At 33.0% G+C, this 25819-nt stretch overlaps 1 protein-coding gene across 1 annotated transcript in view; it reads right to left on the minus strand.

The window, feature by feature from the left end:
• PPDPFL (pancreatic progenitor cell differentiation and proliferation factor like) overlaps positions 1–25819 on the minus strand; it is a 44794-nt gene that overhangs the window by 4232 nt on the left and 14743 nt on the right. The gene's annotated exons all lie outside the window — the stretch shown is intronic.

Raw genomic sequence — 25819 nt, forward strand, 5'->3', positions numbered from 1 at the left:
GTTAGTGCCCATGTGACTCTATTACATCATTTTATTATTTAAAAATTTTTTTCTTCTATAACATTGGTTTGTATATATTTTTTTATATTAGAGCAGCAGTCCCTAACCATTTTGGCACCAAGGACCAGTGCTCCTATGAGAATCTAATGCCTGATGATCTGAGGTGAAGCTGAGGAGGTGATGTTAGTGCTGGAGAACAGCTGCAAATACAGATAAAGCTCCACTCACTGGCCTGCTGCTTACCTCCTGCTATGGGACCCAGTTCCTAACAGGCCACAGACCAGTACCATTCCTAGCCAGGGGTTTGGGGACCCCTGCTCTAGAGTATAAGGTCAGTGAGAATAATGAGTGTTGTCCTAATTTTGTTTTTTAAAATCTTTCTGGTATATGCTATATTTTTATGCATAAGGTAAATACCCAATCCACCTTCGATTACTTGATGACAGGCAAGTTAAAAGAAATTTTTCCCCCTAAATTTAACAGGAGCCATCTTCCGGAGGCATCTAAGATTTTACCTGTTACTACTCAGGACTTTAGGGGCATAAACTCCCTCCAGTCTTCTCCAGCATGACTATAATCTTAGGTCACCTCCACCATTAGCTCCTCCATTTTCACAGTCTCCATTATCTTATAGGTGTGTTGCCTTTATTTTGATTCTTCCTCCCATTGTAACCATTCTCAACCACTCCACTGTAGACTTTGTAATTCTTTATTTATGGCACATAAATATTCCCTAACTCAAAGCCTGTTGATTGAACACAAACACTTTAACTCTTTGCTTTAACATCAGCAAGTCCCCACCTCTACTTTTAAGGCAAAGCTTCTCAATAAAAATACTTCACTTATTGTTTACTCCCATGGCTACATTCAAACAATCAGTCTCTACTAAAATGCCAGAGAGCCTCTTTCTTCCAGTCTTACAAAATCCAGTTAATGTCCTTCTGTTACCCTAGTTATTATCATTTATTAATCCCCTAGGCTCTCATAATCACTAACGGATTTGACAATTACTTCAAAGTTTGTATTCTATTTCATTATATTAAGCCTATACTGTAACTTCAAAGCTTCTTATTCTTCAGAAATAAAATAAACCATCATTCATTCTAGTAAAAAAAAATCCATTGTCAAACTCATATTATCGCCTAAAATTCTACCATCTCAGAAATGTGAAACTCTAATTACTAAATTCTGTTCAACTTAATTTGTCAACATCTTACACTCTGTTATTCTTACTGCACCTATTTTTCCATCAAAACTGAAATATTTAATTGTTGTAGAATTTCTATCATTCACATTTACGCTATATGTCCAAGCAGTATTTCCATAATGATACCTCATTTTAGTCATTTTCTTGCCAGTTATGCTAAAATACTTTATTTTAATCTGCAGTTGGGAATTCACATATATGGAGAGCCAATTTAAGTTATACACAGAATTTTAACTAACCCCTAACCCTTGCGTTGTTCAAGGGTCAACTGTACTTAGTTCTTTAAATCTGATTTTTAAATCAGCCCATAAAACTTTAAGTTTTATTACCTAATTTCTGGTTTTCTCTTATACTATACTAGAGATGCTGTTTCTCTATAAATTCATGGTCTCTGATACCAGCTAGATCCTCAGCACAATAAACAATACTTTTTGAATCTCCCTTGTCACTTTCTTCCTCAAATGCCTATAATAGATGTTTCACACCTTTACCATTCTTCTATAACCACCCATTATGCTATCTATATTCCAGTTCTTTTCTCTATACATCATATTTTGTTAAGAAAATTGAACATGTCAATAAGAAAATTGACTTACCCATATCTTCTCAGAATCCTTCTTATTTTATCTGTTATTATAATTTCTGTATTTTGAAAAGTATATAATATTAATTTCTTTTCCACAGATTATAGGTATGCATTATTTCCTATACTAGAAAATTTGAAATAACAGTAACAAAACATTTCACTAGGAATCTTCTTCAAGTTGCTATCAGATTCTTATTATTTATTCACAGAATTTCAAAGAATAATATTCTCACTGGTTTCACTTAGTAATTTTATCTTCCTGAATCTAGTACGATTCAACTTCTCCCTTTAAAATTCTGCAAATGATATTATAAAGAGATCATCAGTGCTTTCTTAATAGTTAAATCTAAGAGATTTTTTCGGTCATTTTTTTTTTTTCTTTACCATCTTGGATTTTTGTCTTTTGGACCATTTTCTTCTTTGAGACACTCTTTATATTCTCTTAGTTCTTTATTTTAATAGGTAGCATACAGTTGGATCTTATTTATCTACTCTAATATTCTTTGTCTTTTAATTGGTATTTTTAAACCTTTCGCATTTAGAGTAATATTAGCATAGTTGGATTAACACCTAACATCTTTGTAACTGTTTTCTATTCATTGCAGTTGGGCTTGTTTTTCCCATCCCTTTTTCTTATCCTTTTCTGCCTTCTTTGGTTGTAATAGATCATTTAAAATGATTCCATTTAACCTTATCTTTTACTATATAATTTGTACTTTGTTTTTTAATAATAGTTTTAGTGACACTTTAGAAATGATTAATATATATATATACATTTAATTTGTATGTTTGCATTAATTTATTTTAACACAAGAAATACAGAGCTGATATCAGAACAGAGTCTTAAATCTGTGGGTAATTTTCTCTCTTGTATCATTTTTCTGCAACAAAGGCAAAAAAACATGTTTTACATTTATAAAATATGAAAGAAAATTCTTTAGTATTTTTTTGGAAACGTTGAAAAATATAACCTTTAAATTTTATTAGAATAGTATATAAACAAATGATAAATAAAAGAAAAAAATTATTCCAAAGTAAATCTTAAAACAGTTACCTAAACATTCAATTCATATCAATTATTCCCATAAATATTTTTAACATGTAAAATAATTTTTACTAAGAAACATGGGCTTATTAATCATTTTAAAATGAAAGCAATCTTATATTATCTATCAAATTTTAAGATGTTAATCTCTATTTACTGAAATTTATTTTGTGTTAATAAATGTAATATTTTAAAACATTTTTAGATTTACCCAAAGTCTGAAAAATCTCCATTATAGCTCATGCAATTTTCTCTTTTAGCATATTATTATTATTCATTTGTCACAAATGAACTAACATTAGTACAGTATTTTTAACTATCCATATTTTATTCAGATTTCTTAAATTTCCCCTAATCTTTTCCATTCTAGGATTTTATTCAGAATATCACATTATATTTAGTTAACATTTTTTTAAAGTTTTCCCTGTAGATTCTTTACTTTCTCAATCTTTCCATTTTTTGATGATCTGACAGTCTTGAAGAGTATAGGTAAGATATTTTGTAGAATGTTTCATAATTGATATTTGTCTAATTATTTTTCACATGATCAGTTTGGGTCTCTGAGTCTCTGGGAAGAAGGCCAAAGAGGTAAAATGCCATTCTCAAACCTCACATCAAGAGAATAAACTAACAAAATGACTTATTATTGTCCATGTTGACCTTGATCACCTGGCTAAGATGGTGTTTGTCAGATTTCTGCACTGTAGGTTACTTTTAATACCCCTCCTATATTGTACACATTGGCACCAAGTAACCATGTGCAGCCAACAATTAATGGGGAAGTTATGCTCCATCTCTTTGAAAACAGAGTTATCTACATATATTATTTGGAATTCTGCATTGGAGATAATATGTTCTCTTCCATCAATTAATTAATTGTATAAATGTATCTATGTATGCATGTGCACAAGTAAAAAAAATAGTATTTATTTTATTCTATGGATTATAATCCAATATTGTGCTACTTATTTTTGTTCAAATTTTCTCAGTTTTGGCCACTAGGAGCTCTTTCAGTTGACTCCTATGCCTCTTTGACATACTACTGTTATTTTATGCATGTATATGTGTGTTTTGTCAGTACATTTGTGTGCTATACTTTCTTACTTCCTATCACCACAAAATGCTCCAGGCTTATCTTGTATATATTGTGCCTCAGTCTAGAAATCAGCCATTTCACCAACTATGGTTCCTTAAATTGGTGAATGCTGTTAGAAACCAAGATATGAGTACTAAGTGTGCTAGCGCTACTGGCACATAATTGTTTTCAGGCTCCCTTAAACTGACAGTACAAGGAAATATTTGTGTGTATGAATATTATTATATGTATACATCTGTATTTATATTATGATATATATAGGTTTATATTGATATCTTTGGCTCTAATGGATTACCACATGAATCATTCTAGCTTTCTACTTTGCTTGTTACTAACCTCCCACTCCAACAGTGAGAAACCTGTCTCCTGTCTTCTCCATCCATTTAAATAGTTGTTCAACTCCAGCATACATATATAGTGGTTTCAGAATTGTTAACCTAGATCCCATGAAAAACAAGTCTATCAACTAGAGTACAGTAATTAAGTACAGTTTCTTATGCCTTTTATCTTACAGACTTTACTCATTTACCAATGAACTTAAGTCAGCATCCTTTCCTCCATTCCCTTTAATGAGATTGTTTCATAAATTTTAATAAATCCTTTTATCACATTCTGCATTTTATTTTAGGATCCCACTATCCTTTAATGTTTTCTTTTTAAATTTGAATACATTAAAGTTTACTCTTCGTGCTACAAATTTATCCACCATTATAGTATCATGCAGAATAATTCCACTATGATAAAACAAACAAACAAACAAACAAACAAAAACAAGGGTTTCTGGTCAAGATGGTGGAGTAGGCAAATGCTGTGCTTACCTCCTCCTGTGATGATATTAAATTTACAACTAAATTATAGAACAATCAATCTGAGAACCATTCAATGATTAGCTGAAAAAAAGTCACAACAAGACTGGTAGGAGAGGCAGAGATGCGAAATGAGCTTGCCCCATACCCACATGTAGTGGTCAAGAATTGGAAGGAATATTTTGCCTGCAGAGGTTACTCCCTGAAGACGGAGGAGTTCCAGCCCCACACAAGGCTTCCAGCTCCCTACAACATCTGGCTATGAAATTCAGTGAGGATTCTGTCCTTCTGAATGAGACAAATGGTGGCTTGAAACCTAGGCATCCTCTTAAAGGGCTCATGCTCTTTCACGGTCACTCCGAGGCACTCACTTTAGGCTTTAGCAGAGGGACTTCAGCTCGAGGGGATGGAAAGGAGTACCAGAGACATACAAGGAGAGACTGAGTTGTGTGGCTTCAAGGCAAGGGCTGGCAGGAAAACCACCATTGCCCTTAAGTTCTTAATTTTTTTCTTTAGGTTTGGAATTTCTTTTGTTGGCAAAATTTGAGAATGTTTGAACTAAGCAAAATAACTTTTGGACTGGCCTAAACCAACATTGTCCAACAAATAGTTATAAAGCCAACAAGAAAGCAGACATTGTGACCACAAAGACTGATGATTATAAACATTTTCTTTTTTAGAATTAGTAAATAGCCAATTAGCTAAAGAGTAACTCAGTTGGTTAGCACCAATAGAAATCCCTTTCTTCTATTCATGTAATCATCTTTTTTTCTTTTTTCATGAAAAACAAACAAATAAAAACAAAACAAAAACAAAAATACTTTGCCTTCACCCTGTAATTGGGACACTATTTGGGTTTTTGCCTGAATCTGTGCTTCCTCATTTGTATTTTTTTTATCCTCAATAAGCACGTGTTGCCTCTCATTTTGCCTTTCTTTTTTAGGTTCACATTTGTTACCATTGTAATATAATACATGGAATTCAGAATTGCTATAGATTGTATAGCTAGTAATTGATAAAGCTGTATTTGGGTATGGTTGCCTCCAAAAACAGAATGCCCTTCACTTTACCACGCTGACACTAGTTTCATGACAATGTTAGTGAAAACTCATTACCACATGAGGTTTTATATAAAGAATGGGGAAACATGTTTTTATTCCTACTGGTTTCCAATTAGATTTATATGCCTCGTTTAGTTGCTAGGAAGATCAAAGAATATATGGAACTACCTCTGCAAATAATAAAGCACAATTGCTATCCTTCAGATATTCAGATTACTTTATGGCTAGAACCCCCATAGCTAAAGACTTCTTTAGCTACTTAATTCACTGGGTTAGAACATATATTTATTATGTATATTTTACGTATATTAAAATAGCTAACTATACAGCAGTTAGTATCTTTTTTATTATATGCCAGCCACTGTGTTGGAAGCTTTTGAAAATCATTAAAATAAACCCGAATGATAGTTATTGGTTGTGTTTTTATTTATTTCTATCCTGAATTTTAGAAAAATGAGATTTAGATTTCAGTTAATAGCTCCAAGTTACACAGATAGTGTAACGTAAAGGTGAGATTTCAACCCATACATTCTAAGTTTATAGCTACAAAGTAAAATTATAGGGTTAGGTTTATATATTTTATCTTCATGTAAACCACTTAATGTTTAATTATTGTCTTAAACTGCAGCCCAGAAAATATATTATATAAATAGTTATAACAAGTCTTGAGAGGAAAAAAAATGTGGTGTAGATGATAGAGGCTCCATTCATCCCCCTTTTGACCAAATCAAAGTTGTGATGAAAACAAGGAGCAGCAACAAGGAAATATTGCCTGGGATCTAGATGAACAAGCAACACAACTAGGGAGACATCCAAGAAATCACCCTGCAATGGCAGAAGGTAGAATGAGGTGAGGACATGGGGGTGCCTGGTCCCAAGCAGCTGAGTGACACGGTGGCTGTGGCAGTAGCAGATGCCTCTTAAAGAGATCTAGCAGATTTTTGCAGTGACAGATCTGCTTGCTCTGAGCACCAGCGCCGATTCGGTCGCTCGCAGGGGACACCAGGGACTTATAGAGAGACATTATCTGAGTGAGGGCTGAGGCAAGACTCACTATGCACAGAAGTGCTGGCAGTATCCATTGTTCCTTATTGAGCCCTCCCCTTTTCCAGTGATCCAGACACAGCGCTGCCATAGCTCAGACATCATCAAACTGGATAACAGAGGATTCCCTGAAACCCGCCTCCTCTAACTTGCAGCCCTGCCCAAGCTATATCCAGGTATATCCTCAGCTGAGCAGCATCTAGACTCACATTGGAGCTGGCCTTGGTTTCTAGTGTGGCCTTTTGAGGCAACTATAATCACAACATCTGTGGATTGCTTGCTGAATCTTAACAGTTGGCCCCAGAGGGGCACAGGCTGGGGCTAAACTTAGTCTGCAGCTGAACCCCTCTCAGGACTGTGTCACTGGACACCTACTTCACAAATCCACACTAAGACCAGGAGACCTAGGAGCTTTGCTTAGTATGTAGAAACAGACATGGAAAGGCAGGCAAGATGGGAAGACAAAGAAGCAGAAACCATATGAGAGAACAGAACAGAGATCCAGATATAATGGAGTCAAGTAATCTAACAGATGCAGAGTTCAAAACACTGGCTATAAAGATGCTCAATGAACTTTTGGGAAGTGTAAATAAGTTCAGTGAAAACTTCGAAGAAAACATAAAAATGGAAATAGAAATTTTAAAAGGGAACCAGTCTGAAATGAAGAACACATTATCTGAGATGAGAAGTATATTAAGTAGAATAAACAAAGAAATGAACAAAGTGAATAAAGAAAAGGATCAAATTCCCTATCTAGAGGATGGGAAAACCAAGAACATGCAATCGGAATGGCAAGGAGCTTATGGGACACTATTAAGAGTCAAATATTTGTCTGGTCGGCATAACTGAAGAAAATCAAGATGTTGAACAACTGTTTGAAGAAATAATGATGGAAAACTTCCCTAACCTGGTGAAGGAAATGGACATAAACCCCCAGGAAGCTCAGAGTGTTCCAAGAAAGAGAAACCCAAAGAAGCCCACATCAAGACATATCATAATTAAAATGCTAAAGGTTAAATACAAAGAAAGAATATTAAAAGCAGCAAGAGAAAAACAAATAATTACTTATAAGGGAACACCTATAAGACTGGCAGCTTATTTCTCAAAAGAAATTATACAGAACAGAAGGGATTGGCAAAAAAATATTCAATAGGATGAAGACCCAAGATCTACAACCAAGAATACTTTATCCAGCATAACTATCATTTAGAGTTGAAGGACAGATAAAGAGTTTCCCAGACAGAAATAAGCTAAAGAAATTTATCAGCACCAAGCCAGTATTAGAGAAAATGTTGGAAGGATTTCTTTAAGAATAATAAAAAAAAGTATAAAAACAAAAATAAAGAAAGATAACAACTACATTTATCAAATATCTTAAATGGAAAAGAATCCAACTAAAAGATAGAGTGGCTGAAAGGATAAAAAAAAACAAGACTGTTACATATGCTGCCTATAAAAGACTCACTTCAGATTAAAAGACACACAAAAACTAAAAGGAAGGGAATGTAAAAAGATATTACTTTGATGGACCTAGAGGTATATAAGTCAGATAGAGAAAGATAAACACTGTATGATTTCACTTATATGCAGAATCTAAGAAATAAAAAGAACAAACTAATCAAAAATAGACTCAAAAATATAGTGGACAATTTGGTAATGGACAGAGGGGAGGGTGGTTGGGGGGCTGGGAGAATGGGGTGAAGAGTTAAAGAAGTACAAATTAGTAACTGATGGATTGGGGGCATGCCCTAGGAAATGCAGTTAGCATTATTATGTTGGCTAGGTGGAGGGTCAGGGGAAGGAGGAAGCAATTGTGGGGATGGTTTTACAAACTATATAGATGTCTAATCAATGTCCTGTATATTTGAAACTACTTAAAATAAATAAATTTTTAAAATAAAAAAATAGAAAATAAATAATTGTAACAGGTCTCAAAGGACTTAGCACAATATTTTATGCAAGTAGTTTAAATTAATTAATTTTGTAATTAATAAAATTCAAAGCACTCATTCTACTGTGATGGTATTGCATATGTTTATTGAAAATGCTAAAAGTTATTATTCTTTCTATTGCTGTATATAAAATTAACAGAAGCTAAAACTAGAAGTACCCATTTAAAAAATTATTGGAGTGACATTGGTTAATAAAATCATATAATTTTCAGATGTTCAATAATACATCATCCATATATTAATTACATTGCATGTTTACCACCCAAAATCAAATCTTCTGTCACCATATATTTGAGTCCCTTTACCTTTATCTGCTTTGTTCCTCCTGCCTTTGCCAGTTTTAATATGGCAACTTAAAGTCATGCTTTTACATTACTTCCCAAAATTAAGAAATTTTTAAAACAGGAAACGCAGAATATAAGGAAAGAAAAGATAAAAATATTAAAAATAGTGAAGATGAAATAGAAGTGCATGGAGACATTCAGAGAAAATACTCATGATGATGGCTTTCAGAAAAAGTCAAAATATCACCTTATTCATAGGAAGTGGTGCAGTTTAAGTTTCAAAACCATCAACACATTATAATAATGACAAGTATGAGGCTGGTGAGGAACAATTTCCTGATTTCTATTTAATTTGGAATTTTAAAAAGCAGAGAAAATAGACAAATGAAAATTCACAAAGAAAAGTCATCTTTTGAAAGAGCAATACATCTATAAAACACTGGTACAGGAGAAATACTTTGTGTTGCAAAGAATGCTGTATAATTGGGAGAATATGGCTTTAAGAACATATACACATACACTGGACCCGATGAATTAAAAATTATTGTTTGTCTAGAACACATAACTCTGACTCATTCTACATACAAGCTCTTCCAAAAAAATATTTTTAGAAATAATTTATTTAAAAATGATTAAAAATAGAAAAAGGAAAATACAGACTATGTTAAATATTTTATAAGAAACAAAGGAGTATTGATAGACAAATTATAGGCTGAGCATACACAACAAAAACTAAAATGTTACCAAAGAGCAGGAGAAAATTTTGACTAAATATATTCACATAAATACGAAAAGCAAGAAAAATAATAAAGTATAGCTTTTATAAAACATAATTAAAAGGCACAAATGAAACAGCTGAGGGCACTACAGAGATTTAACAAAAACAAAACAAAATCAGCACAAGTAAAAAAAGTAAAATCATGATGGCAATCAAGACCAAATTAGTTACAATTTAAAACAGAGTAAAAATCATAAAAACAGCAAGAAGAGTGTAAAGAGAGAAGCAAGCAAACAAAATGAAAATAAATACATTAAACAAACCAGGAAAGCAATGTCAGTGAAAATGACAGATTAATGATTTCAGAATTATCAGAATAAACTTTTTCAGAACTTTGAAAATTAATGTTTTTAACAATCAAGAATACTTATTAAAAATAAAAAAAACACTGACTATTGGTAAAAACAATAAGCGTTGTGGCAGTTAAACTTCTATTTTCATTTCTCCTTCTAGTTCCATAGTTGTCATGAAAACAATCAGACTGCCATTATAACAAAAACCAGCCATTTTGCAGTGACTAGAGAGGATACAGTATGAGCTCCTTCAAGCTCAGCTTCTAAAGACTTGTAATTATTTGAATTGTCTGATGATTATGTATAGGACACTACTCACAAGGGTGTTATTATTTGATCTAATTCAGAGCTTGTCCTGTAGGAGTTCACCTAGTCACCTAGTGTGAACAGCTTTACTTTGAAGGTATTTGACAAAAAAAAAAAAAAAAGAAAGAAAGAAAGAAAAAGTCAGAAACAATTGTTTAATATTGCAGCCTCCATAGGCAGTGATTTAATAGTTAGGGAAAAACTAGAGTAACCAAAAAGCTTCAAAGAAAAAGCTGGGGAAAGACATCCAAAGATGACTGGAAAATTTCGATATATTCCTGGGAATCTATAAGGTCATATGCATCTTCCCAGTAAATAACCTGAGAAGATACTGAGCTCTTAGAAGAAGCACAAGTATAAACATTCATTAAGCAATGATTTCTTAGATATGACACCATAACCACAAACTCAAAAAATTTTATTAAATATAAATTGGTCTTTACTACAATAAAAACTTGTGTGCTTCAAAGGATATTATCAATAAAGTAAAAAAACAACTCACAGAATGAGAGAATATATTTGTAAATTATATACTTAATAAGGGCCTAATAGCCAAAATATATAAAGAACACATAACTCAAAAACAAAAAAAATAAATAAGCCAATTTAAAAAGGTATAAAACATTTGAACATTTCTCAACAAAAAGATATAAAAATGGCAAATAAACATGTGAAAAAATGCTCAACATCATTAATATTTAGGGAAATGCAAATCAAAACTTAAGTGAGGTACCACTTCACATCCACTAATTTGACTAAAAAAAAAATAAACAATAACAAATGTCAGATGTGAAAAAATTGAAACTCGCATAAATTTCTAATGGAATATAAAATGATGCAGTACTTTAGAAAACAGTTTCTCATTTTCTTAAAAAGTTAAACATATTGTTACTATATGACCCAGCAATTCTATTCTTAGGTATATAATCAAGAGAAATAAAAGCACATTCACACAAAATTTGTACATGTATGATCATAATTGTGTTGTTCATATTAGCCGAAAAGTGGAAACAACCCAAATGTGCATCGACTGATAAAAGAATAAACAAATCGTGATATATTTATGAATAAAATAATATTTGGATATAAAAAAGAAAAAAGTATACATTTAACAGAATGAATGAATTTTTTAAACCATCATGATAAGTAAAAGAAACTAGACACAAAAATTTATATATTGTATGATTTTATTCATATGAAATATCCAAAATAAACAAATCCATAGAAGCAGAAGGTAAATTTGAAATTGCCAGAGTCTAGTGAGAAAGGGGTAAGGAAAGGTGAGTGCTAATATATATGAAGTTTCTTTTTGGGGTGATAAAATTGGAATTATATAGTGGTGATGGTTACACAACTTTTCAAATATACTAAAATCCACTGTATTGTACAGTTTAAAAGAGTAGATTTAAAAAATTTATTATGAAAAATGTGAAAATATAAGGAAAAATGAAACTCAGATATACAATGAATGTGTCCAAGGAAAGAACTAGAATAGTAAAACAGAAAAACAAAATATTATATCTACTATTACAGAAAAATTTCCAGATATAAAGAATTATTTGAATTTTTATATTTAAAAGAAACACTATATGTGTAGGAAAGAAAAATGACACTAAACAAGGAACACTAAAATATAAACTCATGAATTCGCTTAAAAAATAATAATTTGGATAGCTATATAAGATATTATACTTCTTATCAAAAGGCAGGAGTCAGCTATACCTACATTCTTCAAGGTTAGAATACTTTAGAGCAAGGTTTACAAAGTTCTCTGGGAAAGACATAATGGTTCAAGAATTCCATATGTAGTTAAACAATAGTACAAAGGCAATGTCAAAATTGAAACAAAACAAAATAAAACAAATACCTAAAATATGAGTGCCCAGGGAGCATTATTCATATAAATTTTTCTTTAGAAAGCTATTAGAGAATGAACATCAGCCAACCAATTAGTGAATTAAATTACTATAGCAAAATTCCAGCATTGAGTTCCAGCATACATAATTATTTGACTGAAGTAAGAAATAATTATGGGAATTTTGATTACAGAAAAATGTAAAAATTGTTAACATTGATGATGTAAAAATGACAGAAAATTTCTAAAATTAGAGGGGAAAGAAGGTAGAAGTTTCTGTACATCTTTGTTTTTTTTTCATTTTTTAAAAAATAGCTGGTTTACAGAGATATAATTAAAAGCTGCTAAGCTATATGATAAATTGTACATATATTAAAGTCATAAAGATAAAAAATAATGTAAGCAGTTAAGTATGTTGGTGGAGAAAATAATAAAAACATTGTACAGAAGCTTACAATCTTTTTTTCTGAAATTCTTATATCCTAACATTTCTGAAGACTGTAATTATTTAAATTATCATTCAGTTCAAAACTTGATCTGAATGTGAGGCTGTGTGAATAATCATATATTTACTATAGCAATATTAATGTGCCTAATTCTGTATATTGATATGTAATAAATACATGGTATCGACACTATGTTATCTTCCTAAAATTGTAAAAATTTAATTCTGGACATGTGGCTCCAAGGGTTTTGGCTAAGAAAGGTTTATATTAATTCCATCATTTTACACAATATGAAACAAACAGATATCATATAAAAAGGTGTAAAAATATTTTTAAAGTAGTGATCACCTTAGGTAGCCAGTAGGGTAAGTAGTAATACATAGCAACATTTTAAAGGAGAAAATCCAGAAAGCCAAATGTATGCAAAATATATTTTAAAAACTATAAAAATAGAAGTCACAGAAGAACATATTAGCAAACACATAAATCAAACACACTTATATATAAATTAATATAAATAAGGTAAATTTATATACTAAAATAAAAAAATAAAAATTGAAATTTAAAATGATATCTAACTTTAAGTTGTAGATAAGAAATAGCCATAAAACAAACAAAAAGTATACAAAAAACATTCCGGACAATAAAAATGACAAAAAAGAACCCACATGTATCATAACCTTAGTAAGGTAAGTGATTGAATTCAGGATTATAAATAAACAAGTAAATATCTGATATAAAGAAGAGTACTTTACAATGATAAGTTTTGTAATCCACAATGCAGATCTAACAGTTATGATTTTGTGAGAATAACATAGTATCGACATTATAAAGTGACAGCTACAGGGAATACAGAGAAAGACAGACTATATCAGCTATAGGAGATAAATTCACCTTTCTAAATTTGTGGCAGATAAAATTGATTAAAAATAAATAAGGTTAGATGCCATGCTAAAAGCCAAAATGGCTGCCCCCAGGAAGCCAGCACTGCACAGCTAGTGAGGGTTGAGAAAGAAGCTTCTGTGGGAAAGGGGGAGGAGGACTCTGGAAGAGCCACGGGTAGGACCAATGCCCCCTGAGCAGCACAGTCTTCATAGGAAATCAGATATCCAACAAGAATTAACAAAATTAAGAAATACAGGATCTATGGAAACATGGCGGAGTGAGAGACATCCCCAGGTCTCTATACTTAAACAATAAGCCGAATATCTAAAACTCAACAAAAAATGCCCAAAACTCATGCCAGCATGTCTGAGTGTAGGATCTGTGTATAAGAGCTACCATAGCTCAGAACCCTGGGTATTGGGCGGTGGATAGGGAGAAATAAAGAAGCTGCCTCTCGCAGCTGCTGGAGCTCCTTGCAGGAGGAGGGGGAGGGGTGAAGGTGCAGCAAGTTCATGCACCAAGTTCCCTGAACATTCCTGCCTGGAATAGCTGTGAGCTCCCCGTGGCTGGCTGGCTGGCTGCAGGGCCCAGTCATCAGGGCAGAAAGCGGAAAAGTAGGACAGGACCACAGAGAAACAACAGCTGGTTTTTGCCGGCCGTGGTTGCAAAACCAAGTCTGAGCTGCAGCTCCAACTCCCAACCCAGAAGGCCTTTCCTGCCATGGCCTCTGAGACCAATCACCGCAGAGCCCCAGGGGAATCTGAGCAAACGCTGTCAAGATTGTCTCTGACACGGACAGGGACTGAAACTGAGGGTAGCGACTGTGATTAAATATCTACAAGAAAATTTAAAAGCATTAGTAAGACTTTATATAAAGCAGGGATCCAAGAGGCTTAGACACCACCTACTGTAAACCAAAAGAAAAGCACCTTCTTTGCAACAGGCTAAAGAGAGACCTTTATATAATAAATCTTCTTTCTGGAAAAACAACAGAATACATTTCCATTAATGCCCATGCCGAGAAATAGTCCATTAAACACCATGAACAACCAAAGTGACAAGGCATCTCAGAAAGAAAGAGAAAAATCTCTGGAAAATGAGCTCACAGATATAGAAATATGTGACTTAAATGGCAGAGAATTCAAGATGGTACTTCTGAAAAAAACTCATCAAGATCCAAAACAACTCAAATCAACAATTTCAGGAATTGAAAAACAACTAGATGAGCAGAGCAAGGAGATTGAACCCCTTAAAAAAAAAAAAAAAACAAATAGAACTTCTGGAGATGAAGAACACACTGCAAGCTTGGAAAATAGAGTTGACCAAATGAAGGACAGGATCAGTGATATCAAAGACAGAAATCTAGAAATAAATTAGAAGGAAGAGACAGAAACCGAAGAATAAAAATTAATGAAAGAGAAATTCAAGAACTAGCTGATACCATCAGAAGAGGAAACATAAGAGTAATGGACATCACGCAAGTCAAGGAAAAGGAGCAGGGAGTAGAAAGTATTTTTAGACAAATAGTGGATGAGAATTTCCCAAATGTAAGGAATGAGCTGGAGCGTGGAATTCAAAAAGTCAACAGAATACCCAAATATCTCACTCCAAAAAAGGCCTTCATCGAGACACATTGTATAAAAATTATCAAAAATCAACAACAAAGACAGAATTCTCAAGGCAGCCAGGGAGAAGAAAATGGTAACTTATAAAGGTAAATCCATTAGATTGTCATCGGACATCTCCGCACAAACCTTATAAGCCAGAAAAGAATCAAATATTTAAACTATTAAATGAAAATAACTACCAGCCTAGAATAATGTATCCAGTTAAGCTTTCTTTTAGATATAAAGGGGAAATTAAGACTTTTCCAAACACACAAATCTTGAGGGAATTCTCTACTACGAGGCCTGCACCACAGGAAATATTGAAAGGGGTCAGTTCACCTAAAACAAAATGAAAAAAAAAAACCATAATTAGGAGTAAAGTGAGTATTGAGCAAATAGAAACAGAGTCACTTGTGAGTCACTGTCACAAGACAATGGGATTAATAAATTTTATTTCTTTACAATAAAAAGGGTCATCCCTTCTGCAAGATATAACCTCTATATAAGTGACATTTCCGAGACTGTCAACCTCCTGCTGAACCTACAATTTGCTATTCTCGGATTCAATGCAGATCCACAGCACTGATGTAGTACATGGTACATAATAGGTGTTTAGTAAAATTACTTGAAGAATCAAAAGAAAACACATAACCCATGACTACAACTTAGCTGATAGTTTTGCAAAACAAACCCTATTTACTAAAATAGCCTGAAATTGCTTTCCCTTACTTATTTCAAGGCCATGTTATAAAATTTCACAAACAAGGAAATTGATAGGACTTAAACAGCATATAAAATTTATAATGAAATGTTCTGTAAATGTCTTTAGATATAAAATTGAGTTTTCTGTTTACTTAACCAGTATTTGGATTTCCACCTCCAGTTACATTTTAAAATCTTGTGATAGACTATTTCTCCCATTATAACATCTCATTAGACATGCTTAAAATAAATACACATGTATTAAAAGTGACAAAAATATGAAACAATAGGTAACTCCAACAGTGACTCACTTGTGTATGTCAGCAACCCTTACTAAGAACAGGGCATTATAAGCTTAAATAATAAGAGAATTGCTATAGCAAGATAGTAATAAATGTTCAACATATATAGGGACAAATTGAGATAATGACTGAAAAAGAGGGGATTCAAAGACCCAATTTCACAAAGGGAAATAGAGATAAGGCATGCACAGAAGAAAATAGACGACTGTATATATAACTATCCTTTACATATATATAATGGCAATCATACACAAAAGATTCAGAACTGTTATATATAACATAAAACAAGAAGGGCCAGAGAGAAAACCCACAAAAGCCAACCAAAATAAAGAAAACAGAAGCACGAGGACAGGGAAGCAATGAAAACACTGAGCCACCAGAAAGCAAAAGATAAAATGGCTATAAGAAGAGCTCATTATTCAATAATCACTCTAAATGTAAATGGACTGAACTCACCAATAAAAAAGGCACAGAGTTGCAGAATGGATCAAAAAACAAAACCCAACCAAATGCTGCCTTCAGGAGACACATCTCAGCTCCAAAGATAAATATGGACTCAAAGTGAAAGGTGGAAAATGATATTACAAGCAAATGGCATTCAGAGAAAAGCAGGAGTAGTGGTACTAATATCAGACGAAATAGACTTCAAACTAAAAAAAGTAAAGAAAGATACCGAGAGACACTTCGTAATGATACAGAGAATCATGCACCAAAAAGACATTACACTTATTAATATCTATGGTCCCAATCAGCTCTGAAATATGTAAAGCAATTACTAACAGAACTAAAGGAAGAAGCAGACCAAAACACTATCATAGTAGGGAACTTACGTACTTCACTGTCAGATATGGACAGATTATCCAAACAGAAAATCAATAAGGAAATAACATTCTTAAATGACACATTAGACCAACTGGATAAAAATTGATATTTACAGAGCCTTCTATCCCAAAACAACCACTTATACATTCTTCTCTAGTGCCCATGGAACATTCTTAAAAATCACCCACATAGTGGGACACAGAGAAAGACTCGACAAATATCAGAGGGTTGAAATCATACCAACAAGGATGTTGTACTATAGTGTAGGAGTTAGCACATCTGCTTTACATGTAGAAGGTCCTGGGTTCGCACCACAGTGGGGCTATAGTCCATGGTCTACAGCCATGCCACTCTCGACAAGCCTAATGTCTGATCTCGGAAGCTAAGCAGGGTCAGGCCTGGTTAGTACTTGGATGAGAGACCACTTAGAAAGACCAGGTGCTATTGACATAAATAATAATAAATAATAACAAAAAAAATCATACCAACCATATTCTCTGATCATAATGCTTTGAAACTAGAGGTCAACTGCAGAAAGAAAGCAGAAAGAAGCACAAATATATGACTATTAAACAACGTGCTACTGAAGAATAATAGGGTCAGAGAAGAAATAAAAAGAGAGATCAAGAGATACATAGAAATGAATGATAATGATAGTACAACATATCAAAACTTTTGGAACACAGCGAAAGCGGTCATAAGAGGGAAGTTCATATCATTACAGCCCTTTCTCTAAAAATAAGAAACAGCGCAAATGAACAACCTAATGTTTCATCTTAAAAAACTAGAAAGGGAAAAACGAATGAGGCCTAAAGTCAGCAGAAGGAAAAAAATAATCAGCATTAGAGCAGAAATAAATGAAATTGAAAACAACAACAACAACAACAACAACAACAAAAAACAGGAAAAATAAATGCAACAAAGAGCTGGTTCTTTGCGAAGGTGAATAAAGTTGATAAACTCACTAAAGAAAAAAGAGAAAGGACACAAAAGACAAAATCAGGAATGAAAGAGGGGAAATTACAACTGACATTGCAAAAATACAAAGGATCATACAAGAATATGATCCTTGAAAATGTATTTAACATTAAATTTAATAACCTAGAAGAAATGGACAAGTACTTAGGAAAATACATCCTTTCTAGACTTAATCAAGAAGATCTAGAAAATCTAAATAGACCAATCAGCAGCATGGAAATTAAAACAATCATCAAAAATCCATCAAAAGTAAAAGTCCAAGACCAGATAGTTTCACCACTAAATTCTACCAAACATTCAAAGATTTAATGCCTATTCTCCTCAAACTCTTCCAAAAATTCAAAGAGGAGGCAATACTTCCCAGCATATTTTATGAGGCCAATATTATTCTGATATCAAAACCTGGTAAAGATAACACAAAAATATCTGTCATGAATACAGATGCAAAAATCCTAAATAGATACTAGTGTACTGAATACAGTAACATATTGAAAAGAGTATACACCATGATCAAGTAGGCTTCATCCCAGAGGCACAACGATGTTTCAACATGTGCAAATCGATTAATGTGATACACCACATAAACAAGTTAAAAAATAAGAATCGTATGATCATATAAATAGATGCAGAAAAAGCATTTGGCAAGATACAACATCCATTTATGATCAAAATACTGAACAAAATCGGTATAGAAGGAAATTACCTTAACATAATAAAGGCCGTCTATGACAAACCCTCAGCCAACATTATACTTAATGGTGAAAAACTAAAAAACTTCCCTCTAAGATCAGGAACAAGGCAAGACTGTCGACTATCACCACTCTTATTCAATACAACACTGGAGGTACTAGCGAAGGCAATCAGACAAGAGAAAGATATAAAAGGCATCCAACTAGAAAATGAAGAAGTCAAACTGTCACTATTTGCAGATGGTTCTGTATATAGTAAACCCTAAAGAATCCACAAGAACACTACTGGAAACAATAAGCGAATACATCAAAGTCTCTGGATACAAAATTAACGTTCAAAAATCCATAGTATTCCTATACTCTAATAACGAAGCATCAGAAAAAGTGAAAAAAATAATAATTCCTTTTGCAATTGCAACAAAATGAAAAAAAAATAGCTAGGAAAAATTTAACAAAACAAGTGAAAGATCTACATAATGAAAACTATAAGAACCTGTTAAAAGAAATTGAAGAGGATACAAAGAAATGGAAAGATATTCCGTGTTCTTGGATTGGAAGAATCAGCATAGTTAAATGACCATATTACCTAAAGCATTATATAGATTTAATGAAATCCCAATCAAAATCTCATCAACATTTTTTAAAGAAATAGAACAAAAAATCATCAAATTTGTATGGGAGCACGAAAGACCCCGAATTGCCAAAGCCATCCTGAGGAAAAAAAAAAAAAACAAGGCTGGAGGCATCACTCTACCTGACTTCAAATTATACTATAAAGTGACAGTAATCAAAATGGCATGGGATTGGCAGCGGAACAGATACATGAACCAGTGGAACAGAATTGAGAGTCTAGAAGTAAACCCATATTTATATGGGCAAATAATTTTCAACAAAGAAGCCAAAAACATACAGTGTAGAAAGGAAAGCCTCTTCAATAAATGGTGCTGGGAAAACTAGAAAGCTACCTGCAAAAGAATGAAACTAGACTGCTGTCTATCACCACACACCAAAATTAGCTCAAAATGGATTAAAGGCCTAAATATGAAACCTGGAACAATAAAACACATAGAAAAAAAACACATAGGAATGAAACTCAAGGACCTTGGAGAGGATGCAGAGAAAAAGGAACACTTGTGCACTGCTGGCAGGCCTGCAAATTGGTACAGCCACTATGGAAAACAGTATGGAGTTTCTTCGAAAAACTACAAATTGATCTACCATATGATCCAGCAATCCCTCTATTGGATATTAACCCTAAAGACTTGAAAACCCATATCTGACAAGATATTTGCACACTGATGTTTATAGCAGCATTATTTATAGTGGCCAGGACATGGAAGCAGCCGAAGTGTCCTATGGTAGATGATTGGCTAAAGAATCTGTGGTACTTATATACAATGGAACATTACTCAGCCATAAGAATAGATGAAATACTGTCATTTGTGACCACATGATGGACTTTGAGATAATCATTCTAAGTGAAATAAGGCAGACAGAAAAAGTTGAAAATCACATGATATCACTTATATGTGAAATATAAACCTAAAAACAACAAATGAACAGGACAAACAAACAGAGACTCATGAACATGGATTATAGGCTAGTGGTTATCAGAGGACTATAGACTAGTGGTTACTAGTAGGGTGGGGGAGAGGGTGGGAAGTAGATGGATTAAAGGGGTCAAATATAGGGTTTAGGGGAGGGTGAAGTGGGTAAAGAGGATCAAATATATAATAGCCGAACAGAACTGGACTTTGGGTGATAAACACACAATAGAATATACAGATGTCAAATGATAATGTACACCTGAAAATTACATAATTGTATTAAGCAATGTTACCTCAATAAACTTCATCAAAATAAATAAATAGATAGATAAATAAATGAATAAATAAATAAAGTTATAGAAAACCAAGGTTGATAATTGAATAACTCAATAATTCAATAATTGAGTCTTTATGGTAAGAGAAGTATGAACCTCTCATACTGATCCAAAAATGGCTTGAGAGAACAAGGAATGGAGATTCCCTTGAGGATTTTTTTACTATGGTTAGAGGATGGAGCCAGCATGAGGGTTCCTATTTGCAAGAAGAGACTGGCGTGGTTCAAACTTTTCACTGATAGCAAAAGAGGAAATACATAGGATCTTTTTTTAGCTTTCCCAGATGTAGGGACAAAGAGAAAGAAGAAGTGAATCTTAAAATTTGTCTGCAAACAAACAAAAAAAAATGGAGTAGGACTCTACTAAAATTCACCTCTGATGTTTAAAAAATAACAGAAACATGACACTATTCATGTGATTAAAATTAAAGCTGGTTAAGTAGATCATTATGCTGCTCTAAGAGGCCCATAACCTGATGCTAGGAAGGAAAGTAAAATTTCATTGAATGTCTTATTTAAGAGCCCAATATTGTATATTCTTAGAAGTGACATAAACATCTTGATCAATAATGCCTATCACTCTGGAGGAGATAAGGAATTCCTTGTTGAGGCCTTGCATTGTGGTTTTAGTGGGTACAGAGATGTGTGACCTTGTTTATATTTGGGGTATCTATGAGGCAAAAGATTCTCAGAATTCTTTAACTCAGAGAGTGAAACTCTTAGGTAATTGCTCGAAAGTCTGAAAATATTTTCAGATGAGGCCATATGTTGGTTTGGGCATCTAATGCTAAGATGGCTACCTGAAGTTTGGCCATTTGTGCTGATCCTTGGTACCTGTTCTTTATTAGGAACTTCCTGGTTAAGGGATAAGAAGCAGGAACCCCACCCTGTGCAGTGAAGTGTGTAAACACCCAAAGTTATTTATTCCATTAATACTAAGGGGTTCCCCAGGAACCCAAGGATTCTGAGAGAGGGGTGACAACCTCTTAGCATGTGGCAACTGGCAAGGGACTGAGGATAGGAGAAGACATCCCTTCCTGTTGATGGAATATTTTAGATATCTCAGGTTTGGCTCCATTCTTTATTAAGGAGGACATAGCAGCTTAGCTTGCAGGGTGCACCTTCCATGACCTAAGGTATATGGGCAGTCAGGTACAGAGGGTCTCAAGTTTAGGGTCTGTGAGAGCCTATATTTAGAAAACTTAGTATACAGCCAGCAATTACACTCTAATGGTGTGTAGCAAGGGATTAAAGACTACTGCTTCTTTTATCAGATGCCTTTGAACAACTTGTGCTCATCATGGGATGTCTAAAGAGCCCAGAAGTCATGAGAGGAAGTTGCTAACACCTCTACTGTGAAGGTTGTTGTTTTTTTGTTGTTGTTGTTTGTTTGTTTGCTTTTTGGCAGAGAGACTAATGGGAGTGTTTGCTGTATTATAATTTGGACAGATTCTAAAATGTTTTGTTGGAGGAGTTTTCCATTTAATGTGGGGTGATTTGTAAATAGCAGCATAAAGAGGCTTAAGCAAAATTTGTAAATATGAGGAATATGTTCCCTCCAGAGACCAAATGCCTAAAAGGAGTTGCAGTAGGTGATGATAGAGTCAGTAGCTGTTTCTTAACAGTATCAGAGATGGAGCAGACCCTGACTTACCAGATAATTTTCAGAAATTTAACCGACACATGTGGGACAATGGCCCACTTCCTTTTTGTGAGATCCTTTTTATTACTGTATCTGAAAGGTAAGATCTTGCCTGCAAATACTGTTTGTGATGGTAAGGCTGCTGCTGCTACTGCTGCTGCTGGTCATTGACTCAGCATCCTGATAAAACAGTGCCTATTATTGTAACTACCTGGACTAGTAAGTTGGACCATCCACCCAAATTTGATTTGTATGTCAAGACTGATGACACAATCTTGTCATCAGTCACAAGATGACACTTACATAACCAGGAGAGGTCGAAGAGATTTATTAACTTTCTCAACAGGGTGAGCATCCCAAGCTGATTGGAAAATGGCTTTAGAGAGCAAGGAAAGGAGAAAGACTTAACATTTTTATTGTGATTATGACTGAAGTAGGAATGAGGGTTCTTTTGTACTCATACGGGTTTGGATAGGTTGAATCTCTCATCGACACCAGAAGCGGGCAACACTTGGGCTCCCTAATCAGCTATCAGAAGTCAAGCATCAAAAAATGGAGTCAGGTTCATTCTTGCAGGAGGCCTCTAGAAGCTGAGGACCTCAGTGCTATAGCCATAGGAATCTAATTTTTCTGACAATCTGAATCAGCTTGGAAGAGAACTGCTACATCCAGAAGTGAAGACAACTCAGCCAAACCCTTGCTTATAATATGTAATATGTAATTTGTAAGACCCTAAGCACTGGACCCAGCTAAACTGCCCACATTTCTGATCCATAAACACTATGAGATCATAAGATTGTATTGCTATTGTTGCCAAACCTGTAATAAGTTTTATGTAGTAATAAAAAAAAAATAAATGCAATATGTTACACAATTCTTTAGGGGGAAAAAAAAGTTAAACCTTCCTCCCCCCCAAACATTTATAGAGTGGTTTCAAAAAGTGATGAAGTATTAATTCACAACATTATCTAGCAAAAGTAGAATGTAATTAGAAATTTATAACAAAAGTAGAAAATAAACCAGTAACAACAAATACCCTTTTAACTAAAAATTTAAAAGTTCCTTAAACAACTTTTGAGTTAGAAAAGAAATAAAATCAAAATTACAGACAATATAAAAAGTAACTGAAATTAGAATACTATATATCAGAGCTTTTGTTTTATAGCTAAAGGTAAGAAAAATTTGGAACCATAAATACTCATTATTAAAAATTTTCAAATGGAATAAAAGTTAAATGAAAAATTAAAAAACGATAACAGAACAATATAATAAATCTTGGAAAGTAAAATGATAGATAACAAGGTAAATATAAATTTTACAAATACAAAATTTTCAAAAAAGAGTAGAACTAAAAAAATGTAAGCTGGTTATTTGTGACAAATAAATATACAAATATTTACCACTTAGCAAAGCAAAAAAGGCTAAAATATTTAAAAACAAAAAATACGATTATGGGAAGATCATGACAACACAGAAAATCATAAGAATTCCAAGAGATTATTTTGATCAATTACATGCAAATAAATTTGATAACTGTATAATAGGTAATGATAACATGAGAGAGATAGAAAATATTTAAAGAGCTACCCTCTTGTAACTTCACATTGTTTCTAAAATGCTACATTGGCAGGTGGCTTTTCTAAATAATTATACCAAATAGTTAAGGTACTGAAATGCTAATGTTTCTAACCTTTTCTAGAAATTAGAAAAAAATAAAATATCGGAATTTTTTTAAAGACACAGAGCCAGTATTGAAGCTAAACTTCAAAATGATATTACAGGGAAAGTAAATTACAAATCAGTTTTGTAATTAAATAAACCGAGTCGTATGCTCAACTCCATAGATATTTAAAATGTACTTAAAACATCACTATCCATCTTTTTAAAAAAGCACTTAAATATAGGAATAGATATATACTTTCTTAAAAGGTTGCATCATGATGAATCCAAAAGCAAAATACTTAATGGAAAAGCATTTAAATATTTCGATTATAGCCAAAAATAAGACAAGGGTTTTGGATCACCACTCTAAGGGTCATTGCAATGCAAGTCATGGGTACTTTTTCAAGGAATACAATGTGAATGATGTCCCCTTCCCAAGTAGTACAGTTCAGGCATGTTGGCTATTTTTATTTGTCATTGCTCTAGATATACTGGTCAACACAGTTAGAAGAGAGGAAGAAATGAGATGTAAAATACAGAAAGTATAAGTAAAACAATTTTTTAGCAGATGATATAATTATTCATTTTGTAATTACCAAAAAATCAACTGAAAAGCTATTATAAATGACATGATAATTCATAACACATCTAGGTTAATTTTATATATATATATATATATATATATATAAAATCATTAGTCTGAAGGATGCAATCAAGCAATTGTAAGAGGAGATGGAAGGAAATACAAAATATCTAGGAATATAATCACCACTGCCTGAAACACAAATCAGTACGAGTCAAATTTTGAAACACTACTGTAGACACGAATGAAGCCCTGAGCAATGAAAAAGCACACTTAATTTTGGGAGAAAATAATAAAGTAAAAATGAAAATATCCGAAGATAACCTTGAAAGTTAATTAGTCACAATAAAATAACATATCTTGGGGGGGAAGAAAAAAAAAGCAATGTTTTCAAACCTCATATGGAAAAATAAGCAAAAATAGAAAGGACAATTTTGAAGAAAAAATAAAGAAAAGACTGCTTTTGGCAAAATGGAGTAGATGTATTTCTTCCATTAAAATTAAAACTCTGGACATTATATGTAAAACAAGTATAAGAAATCTCTAAAAGATAAACGGCTAGTGTCTTTAAGAGCCAAGATGGTAAGTTTTCTGGATTCAGAATCTCATAATATAATACTCAAAATAGCCAAGGTTCTATCAAAAACCACTCCTAATTCCAAGAAACAGGAGGTCCCAAAAAGAATGAGAAAAAAAAAGTCAATAAATGTCAAAACTAAAATGAAACAGAAGTTGGAATTACCTGACAAAGATTTTAAAGCAATTGTAAAAATGCTTCAATGAACAATTACAAACATGACTGAAACAAATTAAAGAAAAAAAAAAACAGAAAGTTTCAACAAAGATAGAAAATACAAAGAATCAAATGAAAATTTTAGAATGGAATGAAATAAGCAAAATAAAAGATCAAATGGTAAGCTAAACAGTAAGATGAAGGGAACAGAGGAAAGCATCAGTGAATTTGAAGACTGAACTATAGAAATTACCACTCATAAAAAGAGAGAAAATTGACTTAAAAAAATATAGACTCTCAAGGCCTTGTTGCACTACAACAGAAATTTAAAATTTGAGTCATTGGAATTATAGAAGGAAAGGAGAAAGTATGTTTGCTAAACTTTCTCTTGAAATTTCTAAGTTATGATTGACAGTTATAGCAAAAATTAGATATTACTACACATTTAACAAAAAAACTATAATAAGAACAAAAAAGTGACAACATCAAATCTTTGGGAGAATGTGGAAAAACTGAATCACTCATACTTTGTTGGTGGAAATGTAAAATGGTACAGCCCATCTGGAAATCAGTT

This window comes from Rousettus aegyptiacus, unplaced genomic scaffold, assembly GCF_014176215.1.
Source record: "Rousettus aegyptiacus isolate mRouAeg1 unplaced genomic scaffold, mRouAeg1.p scaffold_m13_p_15, whole genome shotgun sequence".
Classification (NCBI taxonomy): Eukaryota; Metazoa; Chordata; class Mammalia; order Chiroptera; family Pteropodidae; genus Rousettus; species Rousettus aegyptiacus.